The sequence below is a fragment of the Heloderma suspectum genome, chromosome 11 (genome assembly GCF_057233095.1).
Source record: "Heloderma suspectum isolate Gila_16-S chromosome 11, 16-S_ref, whole genome shotgun sequence".
Classification (NCBI taxonomy): domain Eukaryota; kingdom Metazoa; phylum Chordata; class Lepidosauria; order Squamata; family Helodermatidae; genus Heloderma; species Heloderma suspectum.
Window position 1 is genome coordinate 20,962,441 of NC_139468.1, and position 16,745 is coordinate 20,979,185.

General features: G+C 46.1%; 1 long non-coding RNA gene across 1 annotated transcript in view; it reads left to right on the forward strand.

Moving 5' to 3' along the window:
* LOC146337113 (uncharacterized) overlaps nt 1-16,745 on the forward strand; it is a 344,200-nt gene that overhangs the window by 261,753 nt on the left and 65,702 nt on the right. The window contains exon 4 of the long non-coding RNA XR_014785353.1: nt 5,580-5,652. This is a non-coding gene — a long non-coding RNA (uncharacterized LOC146337113). The remainder of the gene's footprint in view (nt 1-5,579; nt 5,653-16,745) is intronic.

Here is a 16,745-nt window from a genome sequence, read left to right on the forward strand (position 1 = left end):
GGCTAGGGAGAGTTCCTCCCTCTTTCCCTTGGGTCCTCGGGACTCAGCCATTGCTTTCACGCTAAACGGGCGCTATGACTCCTTTCCACGCCCTGCATCGCTCGTCACTCCTGCGTCTGCGTCGAGTGTCTAGCAAGCCCCCCTCCCACACTCTCTCACTGCCAGGGTCACTATCTCAGGAATGCTGGCAGGAGGAATCTCCGCCAGCTGCTGTGCCTGTGAGGGATGAGCGGGCTCCTCTCCCACGGATTGCTGTTCCTCCTCAGAATCAGAACTGCTCTGAGGTTCTATCAGCTCAGTTTCCACCATGACAGTGACCAGAAAGAGGTGGCAGCAAATTTAGCAATAATTGCTATAATTCAAATCAAAATACAATGTATATCTCACCGTAATAGGGAAGACTGTGATTTGAGTGACCTGTTTGCCTTCCTTTTCAGTCTGCTGTTCATATACTAACTGTTGATACGCAGCATCAGGTCTCCTGCCCTCCTTTCTTATGATTCTTTATCTTTAAACTGGACTTGGATTGGAGGTCCAGAGGTCCAGAGGACCCCTTCAAACAGAGGACTGTCTTCTGACAGTCCTTCAAATAGAGGACTGTCTTCTGTAAATTAGGACATCCTAGTTGGAGTCTGATGCATCAGACGCATGCTTTATCTGGTGGTTTTAGAAGCAATAATTGCTTTATTAGACTCCCCTGGTTTTGTTATGGAGGGTCATTAGAATCTTTTGCAGCCCTCCAATTTGGCCCATAGTAGGGCCAAAGGCCAGCTGCAACATAGCTTAAACAGAAGGAGAGAGAGAAGCTGGTGAGCAACACACTTTGCCCCTGAGATACTGCTGAGTTAGTCCTGGCCACTAAGACCTTCCGGGGGGGAAAGGCATGTTGTCAGGGATTGGAAAAATCATTTGGACTGCAGTAGCTGCTCTTGCTGTGTTTCAATTAATGTTGATCTAAAATTGATTAGCAGTTTTTCATAAATGTGTAGCCAATTGATGTGCAAATTAAGGTAAATCAAGTCAGCCTTGCTACATTATCCATCATGGTGTGAATAATGTGGATACGTATCGATTTGCTCTGTAAGATATTCACAGCTGGGTAGTCCATTGGTGACTTAATACTGGAATTCCCACCCTTGAGGGGACAGATGGCCTTCTGTAGGTTTTCGTTTCTAGTTCTTTTGTTGATTGTTGTTGATTTCTTTTAGGATTGACTGATTTGACCACCTTTCAGTCCAGGGGACTCGTAAGAGTCTTCTCAAGAACCACAGTTCGAAAGCATCAGTTCTTCGGCACTCAGCCTTCCTTATAGTCCAGCTCTCACAGCCATACGTTACTAATGGGAAAACCATAGCTTTGATAATATGGACCTTTGTCAGCAAGGTGATGTCTCTGCTTCTTACTATGCTGTCTAGGTTTGCCATAGCTTTCCTCCAAGGAGCAAGCGTCTTTTAATTTCATGGCTACAGTCACCGTCTGCGGTGATCTTGGAGCCCAAGAAAATAAAATCTGTCACTGCTTCCATTTCTTCCCCTTCGATATGCCAGGAAGTGATGGGGCCAGATGCCACAATTTTAGTTTTTTTTAATGTTGAGTTTCAAACCAGCTTTTGCACTCTCCACTTTCACCCTCAACAAGAGGCTCTTTAGATCCTCTTCACTTTCTACCATTAGGGTGGTATCGTCTGCGTATCTGAGGTTGTTGATAATTCTCCCGGCAATCTTAATTCCAACCTGTGATTCATCCAACCCGGCGTTTCTCATGATGTACTCTGCATATAAATTAAATAAGCAGGGCGACAATATACAGCCTTGTTGTACTCCTTTCCCAATTTTGAACCAATCGGTTGTCTGGTTCTTACTGCTGCTTCTTGTCCTTCGTACAGGTTTCTCAGGAGACATGTAAGGTGGTGTGGTATTCCCATCTCTTTAAGAATTTGCCACAGTTTGTTGTGATCCACACAATCAAAGGCTTTAGCTTAGTCAATGAAGCAGAAATAGACGTTTTTCTGGAATTCTCTTGCTTTCTCCGTGATCCAGCGAATGTTGGCGATTTGATCTCTAGTTCCTCTGCCTCTTCGGAACCCAGCTTGTACTTCCGGTAGTTCTTGGTTCACATGCTGCTGAAGCATAGCTTGTAGGATTTTGAGCATCACCTTGCTGGCATGTGAAATGAGCGCAATTGTACGGTAGTTTGAACACTCTTCGACATTGCCCTTCTTTGGCATTGGAATGTCAACTGACCTTTTCCATCTTGTGGCCACTGCTGAGTGTTCCAAATTTGTTGGCATATTGAGTGCAGCACTTTAATAGCATCATCTTTTAGGATCTTAAATAGCTCAGCTGGAATACTGTCATCTCCACTAGCTTTGTTGTTAGTAATGCTTCCTAAGGCCCACTTGACTTCACTCTCTGGATGTCTGGCTCAAGTTCAGTGACCGCACTATCATGGCTATCAGGGACATTCAGATCTTTCCTGTATAGTTCTTCTGTGTATTCTTTCCACTTCTTCTTAATCCCATTTGCTTCTGTTAGGTCCCTGCCTTCTTCGTCCTTTATCATGCCCATCTTTGCACAAAACGTTCCCTTGATATCTCCAATTTTCTTGAAGAGATCTCTAGTCTTTCCCATTCTATTGTTTTCCTTGATTTCTTTGCATTGTTCATTTAAGAAGGCCTTCTTGTCTCTCCTTGCTATTCTCTGAAACTCTGCATTCAGTTGGATATTTCTTCCCCTTTCTCCCTTGCTTTTCGCTTCCCTTCTTTCTTCAGCTACTTGTAAAGCCTCATCAGAGAGCCACTTTGTTTTCTTGTATTTCTTTTTCTTTGGGATGGATTGAGTTACTGCTTCCTGAACAATGTTACAGACCTCCGTCCATAGTTCCTCAGGCACTCTGTCTATCAGGTCTAATTCCTGAAATCTATTCCTCACCTCCACTGTATAGTCATAAGGGATATGATTTAGGTCATACCTGGATGGTTTAGTGGTTTTCCCGACGTTCTTCAATTTAAGCCGAAATTTTGCAAGAAGCAGCTCATGATCTGAGCCACAGTCAGCTCCAGGTCTTGTTTGTACTGACTGTATAGAGCTTCTCCATCTTTGGCTGCAAAGGACATAATCACTCTGATTTCGATATTGACCATCTGGTGATGTCCATGTGTAGAGTCGCCTCTTGTGCTGTTGGAAAAGAGTGTTTGCTATGATCAGCGTGTTCTCTTGGCAAGACTCTATTAGCCTTTGTCCTGTATATTTTTGTATACCAAGGCCATGCTTGCCTGTTATCCCGGTGATTTCTTGACTTCCTACTTTGGCATTCCAATCCCCTATGATGAAGAGGACATCTTTTTTTGGTGGTAGTTCTAGAAGGTGTTGTAGGTCTTCATAGAACCGATCAACCTCAGCTTCTTCGGCCTCAGTGGTTGGGGCATAGACTTGAATTACTGTGATGTTGAATGGTTTGCCTTGGATCCGTACTGAGATCATTCTATCGTTTTTGAGATTGTACCCCAGTACTGCTTTTCCCACCCTTTTGTTGACTATGAGTGCTACTCCATTTCTTCTAAGGGATTCTTGCCCACAGTAGTAGATATAATGGTCACCTGAATTAAATTCGCCCATGCTTGTCCATTTTAGTCCGCTGATTCCCAAGATGTTGATGTTCAATCTTGCCATCTCATGTTTGACCACCTCCAGCTTACCTTGATTCATTGATCTGACATTCCAGGTTCGTAAACAATATTGTTCTTTACAGCATCGGATTTTCTTTTCACCACCAGACACATCCACAGCTGAGTGTCCTTTCGGCTTTGGCCCAGCCGCTTCACTCTTTCTGGCACTACTTGGAAATACCCTCTGCTCTTCCCCAGTAGTATATTGGACACCTTCCGACCTGAGGGGCTCATCTTCCGGTGTCATCTCTTTTAGCCTTGTGATACGTTCCATGGGGTTTTCTTGGCAAGAATACTGGAGTGGGTTGCCATTTCCTTCTCCAGTGGACCACATTTCATCAGAACTCTCCACCATGACCTGTCCGTCTTGGGTGGCCCTGCACAGCATAGCTTATGGCTTCACTGAGTTACGCAAGCCCCTTCGCCACAACAAGGCAGTGATCCATGAAGGGGTTTGTTGAATGACTATCATATATTATAGTTTTAATTGTTTAACCATTTTAAATAAGTTTTATATTGCCTTGAGTACAGCTGTGTTATTATCCACCATGCTTTTGATTTTCAAATCACTTCACATACTGTGTTCAGATGTTACAGTAAGCCAGAATGTTTTAAAATCCTGGTTTCCCATGAGTAAGCCAGAGAGTAGTGCACATGGCTCAATTACTCCCCCTTGACTCCTTCTGCCAATGGGAGTGGCTAAATAAGCCAGCAACTTACTATCTCTGGTTTGTTTAGCATGACTTCTGAACTGGAAACTCTCTCTCCCCAGAGAAGCCAGAGTCATAACCTAGGGTTTGTTCTTAGACCACAACTCTAGCTTGTTAGGGGAGAGACAAGCCAGAGTTCCCAGTTCAAACCTCACCCTAAACAAACCAGGGACAAAGTGTCCCTGGCTTGTTTAGCCACTCCTGCTGGAAGGACCCAACTGGGAACGATTGAGCCACATACACTAGTCACTCACAGTAAGCCAGGATTTAAAAACAAAAAACAGTGGTTTACCAAGATGTGCAGACTGGGCCATTATCTTGTAATCAGCCCTGTAAGGTGGGTCAGTATTAGTCTGCCCATTTTACAAATGAGAGATGAGTTGAGAGCCGCTTGCCTCAGACCATCTAGTGAGTTTGTTCCCGAGGCAAGATTTGAAGCCTGAGCTTCCCGATTCATGATTGACAATGTGATCTTATGAATATCTACGTGGAAGCAAGTCCCACCAAGTTCAGTGGAACACATTCCCAAGTAAATGTTCATACCTGATTACTTGGTAGTAAGCCCCACTTGGAAGCAGGTCTGTCTGAGTTCAGTGGGGCATATTCCCAGGTAAATATTCATACCCAATTAATTGGGAGTAAGCCCCACTGACTAGGTAGCATCACCGATGCAATGAATATGAACTTGAGCACACTCCGGGAGAGAGCGGAGGACAGGAAGGCCCAGCATGCTATGGTCCATGGGGTCACGAAGAGTCAGACACGACTTAACAACTGAACAACAACAAGCCCCATTGAACTCAGTGGGACTTATTTTTGAGTAGACATGTATAAGATTGTGCTTGATGACCTCTTAGCTATGACTCTACACCAGCTTTAACAAAGTAACTAATAAAGTTTAAATAATAATAACATAATTTCTGTTCACATGTCTCTGAAGGGCAGGAGCATAACTTCTGGAGGTCAAATACCCCTGTCTGTACATTAAATAACATCATTTGGGCACTGATAATGGACACTCAGTACCAGTTTTAGGTAGATTTGTTGAGATTCTGTTATCAGCTACATACAGATTATTATATCTTTGGTTTTGTGCTGGAACCAGAAACTGGAATGCCTGCTTTATATCTCTCTAGTAGACATATGATGGATGTAATCAGCAGTTTTTATATGGCTTCTTTCTTTCTTTTCCTTGGGAACAGATAAAGGAAATGGTGGCTATTACAGAAGAAATCATATTTCTGCACCCCTGAGTTCCACATTGCAGAAAAAGAGGTAAATGTCTAAGAAGGATTTTTTTTAAGGATGATATAATCTACAGGCCTTATAAAGCAGCATGGCATTTTTGTCCATAGCAGCCTTCCCTAAACTGGTGTGCTCCAGATGTGTCAGACTTGAACTCCCATCATTACGGTGTTAATGTGCATAACCTAGCTACTTTATTCCTTTCTCCTTGGTGGAAATGGTAATATGGGAAAGAAAGAGTAAGAAGTTGTGGATTACAAGAGTTTCTTCCCTGGAAAATCTGGACTTTGGTGTTTCAGAAGCCAAGGCTCTATACCAGGAGCCTAAAAGCCAGACTTAAGTATGCTCTGTTTTTGTGTTGTTTTTCAAAAAACATTAGCTCAGTCCTGTGCCCTGCTACATAGAGGAATGTATGTGGTCATGAATGGAGCTCTTTGCGCCAGCCAAGGGGGGGCCTGATCCACATCAACCACTGTTTCACAGAAATAGCTGCTGTTGCTCCAGACTTGGGGAATTGCCTCTACGTGGTGCTAGTGTGTTATGCCTGGGGCATTTGTGGGTATGGAAAAGAGCTGATACCATTGCCAGCCAAGAGCTTGAAGAAAGGCCTTCCTCTTTGCTTATGAAAACAGGCTGGGCAAAATATTCTGCTTATTTTTCCACAGAGGCCTCTGCTGCAGCAATAACAGCCATTGGATATGGCTGTAAATAAATAAAATCCAATTTCTGCATCACACTTTATATTCAGGATAAATAATATAAATTAGCTCAAATGTGCTTTATGCAGAATGTATTGCTCAGGTTATAAAAGAGTTCTGAATGCTTTGGCAAATACATGGAGTGTGGACACAAAGATGAAGAAGATTTATAGATGGGCCGACAAGAATAGGAGGCAGCCATGCAGAGGGACAGGGAGTTATGCAGGGCACTGAACACCCTCTCTGACACCCAAGTATCCTGCCCAAGACCCATAATGGTTCTTCAACCTTTATTGTGATCATGAGGACGAACATGTTGATTTTAAAAACAACTAAGTGTCTTGTGACACCTAAAGACTAACACATTTATTCTGTCTTAAGCTTCACTGTCCACTTCTTCAGATGCATGAAGTATTGACCTCAAACTGGCAGATTGGACACATACTGGGGCAGGGGAGATGTAGGCTGTTTTGTCAAAGGGAATTGAAATGCAAAAAGTAGGGATGTACGAAAGTGACTTACCTTTCGCGGATTATGTTGATGGTGGGGAGGGAGGCATTCCGTCCCTCCCCCCGGAATCCTGGCCAGGGTGGGAGGCGCTCCGTTCCTCCCCCCGGAATCCTCGAACGGCCAGCTGTGCTCTGTGGCAGCTCCACAGAGCAGCCAGCCAGGCCCGGCCAGGCCAGAGCCATCCGCAGCTGGATTTCTGGCCGCGGAGGGCTCTGGGTAAAAAAACCCCCAAAACCGCGTACGCAAATGGCGGCAGCTACGGCCGCCACCATTTGCGTTCCTTCTTTTTGGCCATCTTAATCTATGTAAATATTTACATAGAGTATGACGGTGAAAATCAAGGGGAATGCAAATAGCGTAGCGGGTGCTATTTGCATCCCTTTTTGATTCCCCGTTTTAGCCTACGTAAATCTTTACGTAGGCTAAAACGGTGAATCAAACGGGGACGCAAATAGCGCCCGCTACACTATTTGCGTTCCCCTTTATTTTCGCCATCATAGTCTACGTAAATATTTACGTAGATTAAGACGGTAAAAAGAAGGAATGCAAATGGTGGTGGCCATAGCCGCCGCCATTTGCATATGTGTGTTTTTTTTTTAACCCACCCAGCCGTGATAGGCTTTTGATTTACGTAGCCTATCACGTCTTTTTTTTTTTTACACAAGGCAAGCCTGGAAATGGCAGCAGCAGCTGATCGGAAGATCCGCCCCAGGTGAGTCTAGTCCCAGGGGGGGATCCACGGGGGGGCAGGCCGTTCCGCCGTGGAGTTCGGGGGGCCGAATGCACTGGCATTCGGCCTCCCTGAGATCCGTGGCGGAATTCTCTGACATCCCTAGCAAAAAGTACAGACAGTAATGATTTCCATAACACTTGCCATTCACAAAACATTGTGAATGTTTCATTGTTTTGTGAATGAAAAGACAGAAAACAAAGACATCATTGCAGTGGTGAGCCAATTAATATATGTAGTGTGATTAAAAAAAAAAAACTCTTGTTATTCAAGCCACAGGAAATAGAGTTGAATCTCTTGTACTTCAGCAATTTCACATTGATATGTCTTTGAAATTCCTTTGTTCAAGAATGGCCACCTTAAGGTCACTGACAATGGAGCTGTTCACACAACATGCTAATGCACCCTCAGTGGTTGAGTGTGGGTTGTTTTGAACCATGGGTTGTTTGTTATACTGTGGGTTAGTATGTTGTCTGAACATAGCTAGGGTGGCTTGTTAACCTGCAGAAGAAATGCTGCATCCAGACCACACACTAATCCACGGTTCATCAAACAAGCCCATGGTTCAACAACAATTCACACTCAACCACTGAGTGTGAGTTAGCGTGTTGTGTTAACAGCCTCAGAGTGTTCTGAGAGGTTGAAATGTTCCCCAGCTGGTTTCTGAACCATTGCCATTCCTGATGTCAGATTTGTGTCCATTTATTCTTTTGTGTAGAGACTGACCTGTGTGTCCTATGTAGAATGCAGTAGTGCATTGCTGGCAAATGATGGCATATATCATTGGAAGATGAGCAGCTAGAGATTCTCCAGAAGGCAAAGAAGTGCTACTTCTTTCAAAAGCAATTGTATAGGTTTCAGAGGCTACAGTAACAGCTATATAAAACATGGGACAAACATAAAATAATTCTGGTCTGTTAGGTATCCAAATACAACTTCCACCCTCATAATCCTGTCCCTACAATAGACCTCCATAGGAATTTCATGCCTGACCACAATTTCCACTTGTATGTGGCAAAGACACTGGGTAGTATGCTGTTGTGTTTGTGCAGCTGCAGGAGCAACCGCTTCTGCAATGGAGCTTTTGCAGTTCTAAAAATAACCTGTTGTTGTTTATTCGTTCAGTCGCTTCCGGCTCTTCGTGACTTCATGGACCAGCCCACGCTAGAGCTTCCTGTCGGCCGGTGCCACCCCCAGCTCCCCCAAGGTCGAGCCCATCACCTCCAGAATATCATCCATCCATCTTGCCCTTGGTCAGCCCCTCTTCCTTTTGCCTTCCACTTTCTCTAGCATCAGCATCTTCTCCAGGGTGTCCTGTCTTCTCATTATGTGGCCAAAGTACTTCAGTTTTGCCTTTCATATCATTCCCTCAAGTGAGCAGTCTGGCTTTATTTCCTGGAGTATGGACTGGTTTGATCTTGCAGTCCAAGGCACTCTCAGAATTGTCCTCCAACACCACAGTTCAAAAGCATCTATCTTCCTTCGCTCAACCTTCTTTATGGTCTAGCTCTCGCAGCCATAGGTTACTACGGGGGATACCATTGCTTGAACTATGTGGACCTTTGTTGTCAGGGTGATGTCTCTGCTCTTCACTATTTTATCAAGATTTGTCATTGCTCTCCTCCCAAGAAGTAAACGCCTTCTGATTTCCTGGCTGCAATCAGCGTCTGCAGTAGGGATGTACGAAAATCCCTTACCTTTCACAAAACTTGATTCGCGGTGGGGGGGAGGTGCTCCATCCCTCCCCCTGAAATTCTGGCTGGGGGGGAGGCGCCCCGTCCCTTCCCCCCGAAATTCTGGCCCGGGGGGCAGGCGCCCCGTCCCTCCCGCCACGAATCCTTGCCAGCCGGGACGCAAATGGCGGCGGCTGTAGCCGCCGCCGTTTGCGTCCCTGCAGTCAGCCATGATAGGCTATGTAAATGTTTATGTAGCCTATCACAGCTGAGTGAAAGAAAAAAAATGCGCGTACGCAAATGGCGGGGCCCATGGGCGCCGCCATTTGCGTTCCTTATTTTGGCACGTGTAGTCTACGTAAACTTTTACGTAGTCTACAGCGAAAATAAGGGGAACACTGCTTGCGTTCCCCTTATTTTTGCCGTAGTCTACGTAAATGTTTACATAGACTACCCGTGCCAAAATAACACAAATGGCGGCGCCCATGGGCGCCACCATTTGCATACGCGCAGTTTTTTTTTTCTCCACTCAGCCGTGATAGGCTACGTAAACATTTATGTAGCCTATTACGGTATTTTTTAAAAATCTAACCATGATAGGCTACGTAAATGTTTACGTAACCTATCACGTTTTGGGGGTTTGTTTGTGTTTTTTTACTAGAAATGGCGGTGGCGGCCGGTCGGAATACCGGCCGCCGCAGCCGCTGCCACCGGAGCTGCCGGAGCCGCTGCCGCCGGGGACATTCGCACAAGGTAAGTCCCGTCCCAGGGGGGGTGGGGGGGCAGACCGTTTCGCCACCAATTTTGGGGGGCCGAATGCGCTGGCATTCGGCCTCCCCGAGATTCGTGGCGAAATTCTCTGACATCCCTAGTCTGCAGTAATCTTTGCACCTAGAAAGACAAAGTCTGTCACTGCCTCCACATTTTCTCCCTCTGTTTTCCAATTATCAATCAAGCTAGTTGCCATAATCTTGGGTTTTTTTGAAGTTTAACTGCAACCCAGCTTTTGCACTTTCTTCTTTCACCTTAGTCATGAGGTTCCTCAGCTCCTCCTCGCTTTCAGCCATCAAAGTGGTATCATCTGCAGAGCTGAGATTGTCATAGGGATGTCAGAGAATTCCACCATGGATCTTGGTGAGGCCGAATGCCAGTGCATTCAGCCCCCCGAACTCCATGGTGGAACGGCCTGCTACCCCCCCCCTGCGGATCCCCCCCAGGACGAGACTTACTTGGGGCAGACCTTCCAGGCGGCGGTGGCTCTGGTGGTGGCTGCGGCGGCGGCAGCTACAGCGGCTGGTCTTCTGACCGGCTGCCGCCGCCGCCATTTCCAGTGTTGAAAAAAAAAAAAAAGACATGATTGGCTACGTAAAGATTTATGTAGCCTTAGGGATGGGCAAAAGTCCCTTACCTGTTCTTGAAGCTTGCTTCGTGGTGGGGTGGAGGCGCTTCGGTTCTCCCCCCAAAATTCAGGCCGGGGTGGAGGCACCCCATCCCTCGCCAGCAAAATTCAGGCCGGGTAGAAGCGCCCCGTCTACCCGGCCACGAAAAACAAAGTAAAACACACACACACACACACACCCGTTATAGGCTACGTAACGATTTACGTAGCCTATCACGGCTAGATTTCCAAAGTCAGCCGTGATAGGCTACGTAAATCGTCACGTAGCCTATCACGGGTGACTTTGGGGGAAAAAAAAAAGCTTGTACGCAAATGGCGGCTCCCATGGGGACCGCCATTTGCGTTCCTTATTTTGGCACGTCTAGTCTACGTAAAGATTTACGTAGACTACGGCGAAAATAAGGGCAACGCAAATAGGGTTCCCTTATTTTCGCCGTAGTCTACGTAAATCTTTATGTAGACTAGATGTGCCAAAATAAAGAACGCAAATGGCGGCGCCCATGGGGACCGCCATTTGTGTTCCTTATTTTGGCACGTCTAGTCTACATAAAGATTTACGTAGACTACGGCGAAAATAAGGGCAACGCAAATAGGATTCCCTTATTTTCGCCGTAGTCTACGTAAATCTTTACATAGACTAGACGTGCCAAAATAAAGAACTCACATGGCGGCACACATGGGCCGCTGCCATTTGCGTACGCGCTTTTTTTTTCCCCCAAAGTCAGCTGTGATAGGCTACGTGACGATTTACGTAGCCTATCATGGCTGACTTTGGAAATCTAGCCGTGATAGGCTACGTAAATCGTTACGTAGCCTATCACGGGTGTGTTTTGTTTTTTTTACTGCACTGTTGTTTTTTTTGCAATGGTGGCGGCGGCAGCCGGTCGGCAGACCGGCTGCCGCCCCCACCCCCGATGAAACGCCGCCGAAACGCCGCCAGGAACCGCCGCCGGGAGGGACATTTGGCCATGGTAAGTCCCATCCCGGGGGGGGCAGGGGGCCGGCAGAGAATTTCCCCACCAATTTTGGGGGGCCGAATGAGTTGGCATTCATCCTCCCGAAGATTCGGGTAGAAATTCTCCGCCATCCCTACGTAGCCTATCATGGCTAGGTTTAAAAAAAAAAAAACGATGTGATAGGCTACATAAATCTTTACATAGCCTATCACGTCTGACTTTAAAAAAACAAAAAAAAGTGCATACGCAAATGGCGGCGGCTTCGGCCGCCGCCATTTGCGTTCCTTATTTTGGGCCATCTCAGTGTACGCAAATATTTACATAGACTAAGACTGCAAAAATAAGGGGGAATGCAAATAGCGTAAATAAGGAACGTAAATGGCGGCAGCCGTAGCCAAAACGTTTGCGTACGCACGTTTTTGTTTTTGTTTTTTTTAAGTCAGATGTGATAGGCTATGTAAAGATTTATGTAGCCTATCTCGGCTGACTGCAGGGATGCAAACGGCAGCGGCTATGGCCGCCGCCCTTTGCGTCCCTACTAGCCAGCGGCCGGATGTCCAGCTGCTGGCGGAGCCAGCCGGCGGCTCCGCGGAATCCCCATGGAGCGGAGCCGGCCGGCCAGGATTCCGGGGCGAGTGACAGAGCGCCTCCCCCCCACTGGAACCCGGCGGAGCCAAGTAAGGGCAATTTCATACATCCCTAGATTGTTAATGTTTCTTCCAGAGATTTTAACTCCAGCCTTGGCTTCATCAAGCCCAGCACGTTGCATGATGTATTCTGCATACAGGTTGAATAGGTAGGGTGAGAGTATACAACCCTGCCATACTCCTTTCCCAATCTTAATCCAGTCCGTTGTTCCGTGGTCAGTTCTTACCATTGCTACTTGGTCATTATACAGATTCCTCAGGAGGCAGACAAGATGACTTGGTATCCCCATGCCACTAAGAACTTGCCACAATTTGTTATGATCCACACAGTGAAAGGCTTTAGAATAGTCAATAAAATAGAAATAGATGTTTTTTTGAAACTCCCTGGCTCTCTCCATTATCCAGCAGATATTGGCAATTTGGTCTCTAGTTCCTCTGTTTTTCTAAACCCAGCAGTACATCTGTCAATTCTCGTTCCATGAATTGCTGGAGTCTACCTTGCAAGATCTTGAGCATTACCTTACTGGCATGTGAAATAAGTGCCACTGTTCAATAGTTTGAACATTCTTTAGTGTTGGTATGGGGATATAAGTTGATTTTTTCCAATCTGTTAGCCATTCTTGTGTTTTCCAAATTTGCTGGCATATGGCATGCATCAGCTTAACAACATCATCTTGCAATATTTTAAACAGTTCAGCTGGGATACCGTCGTCTCCTGCTGCCTTGTTATTAGCAATGCTTCTTAAGGCCCATTCAACCTCACTCTTCAGGACGTCTGGCTCTAGCTCACTGACCACACCATCAGTTCTATCCCCAATATTATTATCCTTCCTATACAGATCTTCCGTATATTCTTGCCACCTTTTCTTGCTGTCTTCTGCTTCTGTTAGGTCCTTGCCATCTTTGTTTTTGATCATACCCATTTTTGCCTGGAATTTACCTCCGATGTTTCTAATTTTCTGGAAGAGGTCTCTTGTCCTTCCTATTCTATTATCTTCTTCCACTGCCATGCATTGCTTGTTTAAAAATAATTATCTCTTCTGGCTAACTTCTGGAATTTTGCATTTAATTGGGCATATCTCCCCCTTTCACTGTTGCCTTTTGCTTTCCTTCTTTCTTGGGCTACTTCCAGTGTCTCAGCAGACAGCCATCTTGCCTTCTTGGTTTTCTTTTTCTTTGGGGCATTTTTTGTTGCCGCCTCCTGAACAATGTTGCGAACTTCTGTCCATAGCTCTTCCGGGACCATATCTACTAAATCTAGTCCCTTAAATCTATTCTTCACCTCCACTGCATATTCATTAGGAATATTAGTGAGCTCATATCTAACTGATCTGTGGGTCTTCCCTATTCTCTTTTGTCTGATTCTAAATTGTGCAATAAGAAGTTCCTGATCTGAACTGCAGTCAGCTCCAGGTCTTGTTTTTACCGATTGCACAGATGTCCGCCACCTTTGGCTACAAAGGATGTAGTCAATATGATTTCGGTGTCGACCATCTGGTTAGGGATATACGAAACACCTACCCGGTTCCGTGCCAGGCAATCCGCGGTGGGGGGGAGGCGCTCTGTCCCTCCCCCCGGAATCCTCGACGGGGGGGAGGTGCTCCGTCCCTCACTCGGTACCCTGCCCAGCCAGCTCCACTCTGCGGCCAAGCCGTGGAGCCACCAGCCAGCTCCAGCCGCCCGCAGCTGGACATCCGGCCGCTGGGCAGCCCTGCAGGGACACAAATGGTGGCTGTCGTAGCCGCCGCCATTTGCATCCCTGTTTTGAGCCATGATAGGCTACGTAAATATTTACGTAGCCTATCACAGCAGGGGGAAAAAACCCAGTGTACGCAAATGGCGGTAGCCACCGCCACTTGCGTACGCTGGGTTTCTCCCCCCCCCCGCCGTGATAGGCTACGTAAATATTAAAATAGCCTATCATGGCCTCCTCAGGAATCCGCAGGAATTCTCTGACATCCCTACATCTGGTGAAGTCCATGTATAAAGTCGTCTTTTAGGTTGTTGGAAGAGAGTGTTGGTTACGCACAGTGAGTTGTCTTGGCAAAATTCTATCAGCCTATGTCCCGCTTCATTTTGTTCTCCCAAACCATGCTTGCCTGTAATTCCAGGTGTCGTTTGACCACCCACCTTAGCATTCCAGTCTCCTGTAATGAAAATAACATCTCTTTTTGGCATATTATCCAGTAGGTGCTGCAGATCCTCATAGAACTGATCTACTTCTGCTTCTTCCGTATCTGTGGTTGGGGTGTATATTTGGATCACTGTGATGTTCAATGGCTTACCCTGAATTCGAATTGAGTTCATTCTGTCATTTTTTGGATTGTATCCAAGCACTGCTTTAGCCACTTTATTATTAATTATGAAGGCGACTCCATTTCTTCTGTGGTCCTCTTGTCCACAGTAGTAGATCTGGTGGTCATCTGATGTGAAGTGGCCCATTCCAGTCCATTTCAGTTCACTGACACCCAAAATGTCTATATTTAATCTTGACATCTCCCCAATAACCACATCCAATTTGCCCTGGCTCATAGATCTTACATTCCAGGTTCCTATGGTGTGTTGATCTTTAGAACATCGGATTCGTCATTCAACGCCAGCACCATCAGCCGCTAGCCGTCCTTTCAGCTTTGAGCTAGCTGCGTCATCACATCTGGGGCTAGTTGAACTTACCCTCTGTTTCTCCCCAATAGCATTGTGACCACCTTCTGACCTGGGAGTCCCATCTTCCGATGGTATACCGACATATCTCTGGTTGTACTGATCCATTTAGTTTTCACAGCAAGAATACTCGGGTGGGTTGCCGTTACCTTCCCCAGGGATCTTATTTAGTCTGACCTCTCTGCCATGACCTTCCTGTCTTGGGTGTCCCTTCTAGGGATGGCAGAGAATTTCTCCACGAATCTCCGGGAGGCCGAATGTCAACGCATTCGGCCCCCCGAAATTGGTGGTGAAATTCTCCGCCACCCCCCCCGGGATGGGACTTACCTCCTTAGAATGTCCCTCTCGGCAGCGGGTCCCGGCGGCGTTTCAGCGGGGGCGGCGGCCGGTCTTCCGACCGGCCGCCGCCGCCACCATTACAAACTAAAGTAAAGTAAAAAAAAAATGTGATAGGCTATGTAACAATTTACGTAGCCTATCATGGCTAGATTTTCAGTCAGCCGTGATAGGCTACGTAAATCTTTACGTAGCCGATCACGGCTGCGTTTGGAAAAAAAAAATAGATTTTCAGTCAGCCGTGATTCTTTACGTAAATCTTTACGTAGACTACCCCTGCCCAAACAAGGAACACAAATGGCGGTGCCCATGGGCGCCGCCATTTGCATACACACCTTTTTTCCCCAAACTCAGCCATGATAGGCTACGTAAAGATTTACGTAGCCTATCACGGCTGACTTTGAAAATCTAGCCGTGATAGGCTACGTAAATCGTTACGTAGCCTATCATGTGTTTTTTTATTATTATTTATTTACTTTTTTATTTCACGGCCGGGGAGACAGGGCACTCCTCCCCGGCCTGAATTTCGGCGGCGAGGGATGGGGCGCCTCCCCCCCTGCCTGAATTTCGGGGGGAGAACCGGAGCACCTCCCCCCCACCGCGAAGCAAGCTGCAGGACCAGGTAAGGGACTTTCGTCCATCCTTAGTCCCTTCACAGTTTAGCTCATGGCATCATTGAGGTGCTCAAGCTCCAGCACCACAACAACGTAACGATCTCCTTTGCTGGGAAAAAATAACCTGAAACAAACAGAAATGCTCATTTCCAGAACAGGGCAGATCAGTGGAGCTCACAGAAGGGAGCGCTGCCAACCTGTCCCAGTCTGGAAACTAGCATTTCCTCTCATTTCTGGGATTAATTTTAGAAGCACAAAAGCCCCCTTGAACAAGCGGTCACTCCTGCAAGTGTAATAAAACCAGTGGAGGCAGAGCAGCCTTGTGGGATACTGCCCATGGTTTGGAATGAGAAAAAAACTTGGGTAGACATTATGAGCAGCTTAGCATATGTCTGCAGTCACCATTTTCCAAAATGGCTGACAGTCAACCTTCTGCAGCACCTATTTGATGAGCCATAGCACCTACATCCATAACATTTATATCAATATATAGAGTTTGGGGTATAAAAAAGCCAATGGTGGACAGCACCAGACCCAGCATTTTACCACTCAAAATTGTCCTCCTTTCCAATGGTATTAAAATGTGTGTTTGCCTAGAAAATGGAGTTTGCCATCAAGTTTCTGTTTCTTTTCTGGTCCAACATATTAATATACAGAACATTCTGAAAAAGATTTGTGAACTCTTATTTTTTTGTTTGCTGGATATATTTGTGGCAACATATAATGCATTAGTCTCGAGAGCTTAGTGCAGCTGGAAATTTGGAATGCACCAAACAAGTGTGATGTGATTGTGAATTGTTGATATTGGTTACTCATAAACATAACAATATTACTTTCTTTTTTCTTTTCTTTCTTTTTTTTTGGGGGGGGGATATTAAATCTCTTTTAAGGAATCTTCA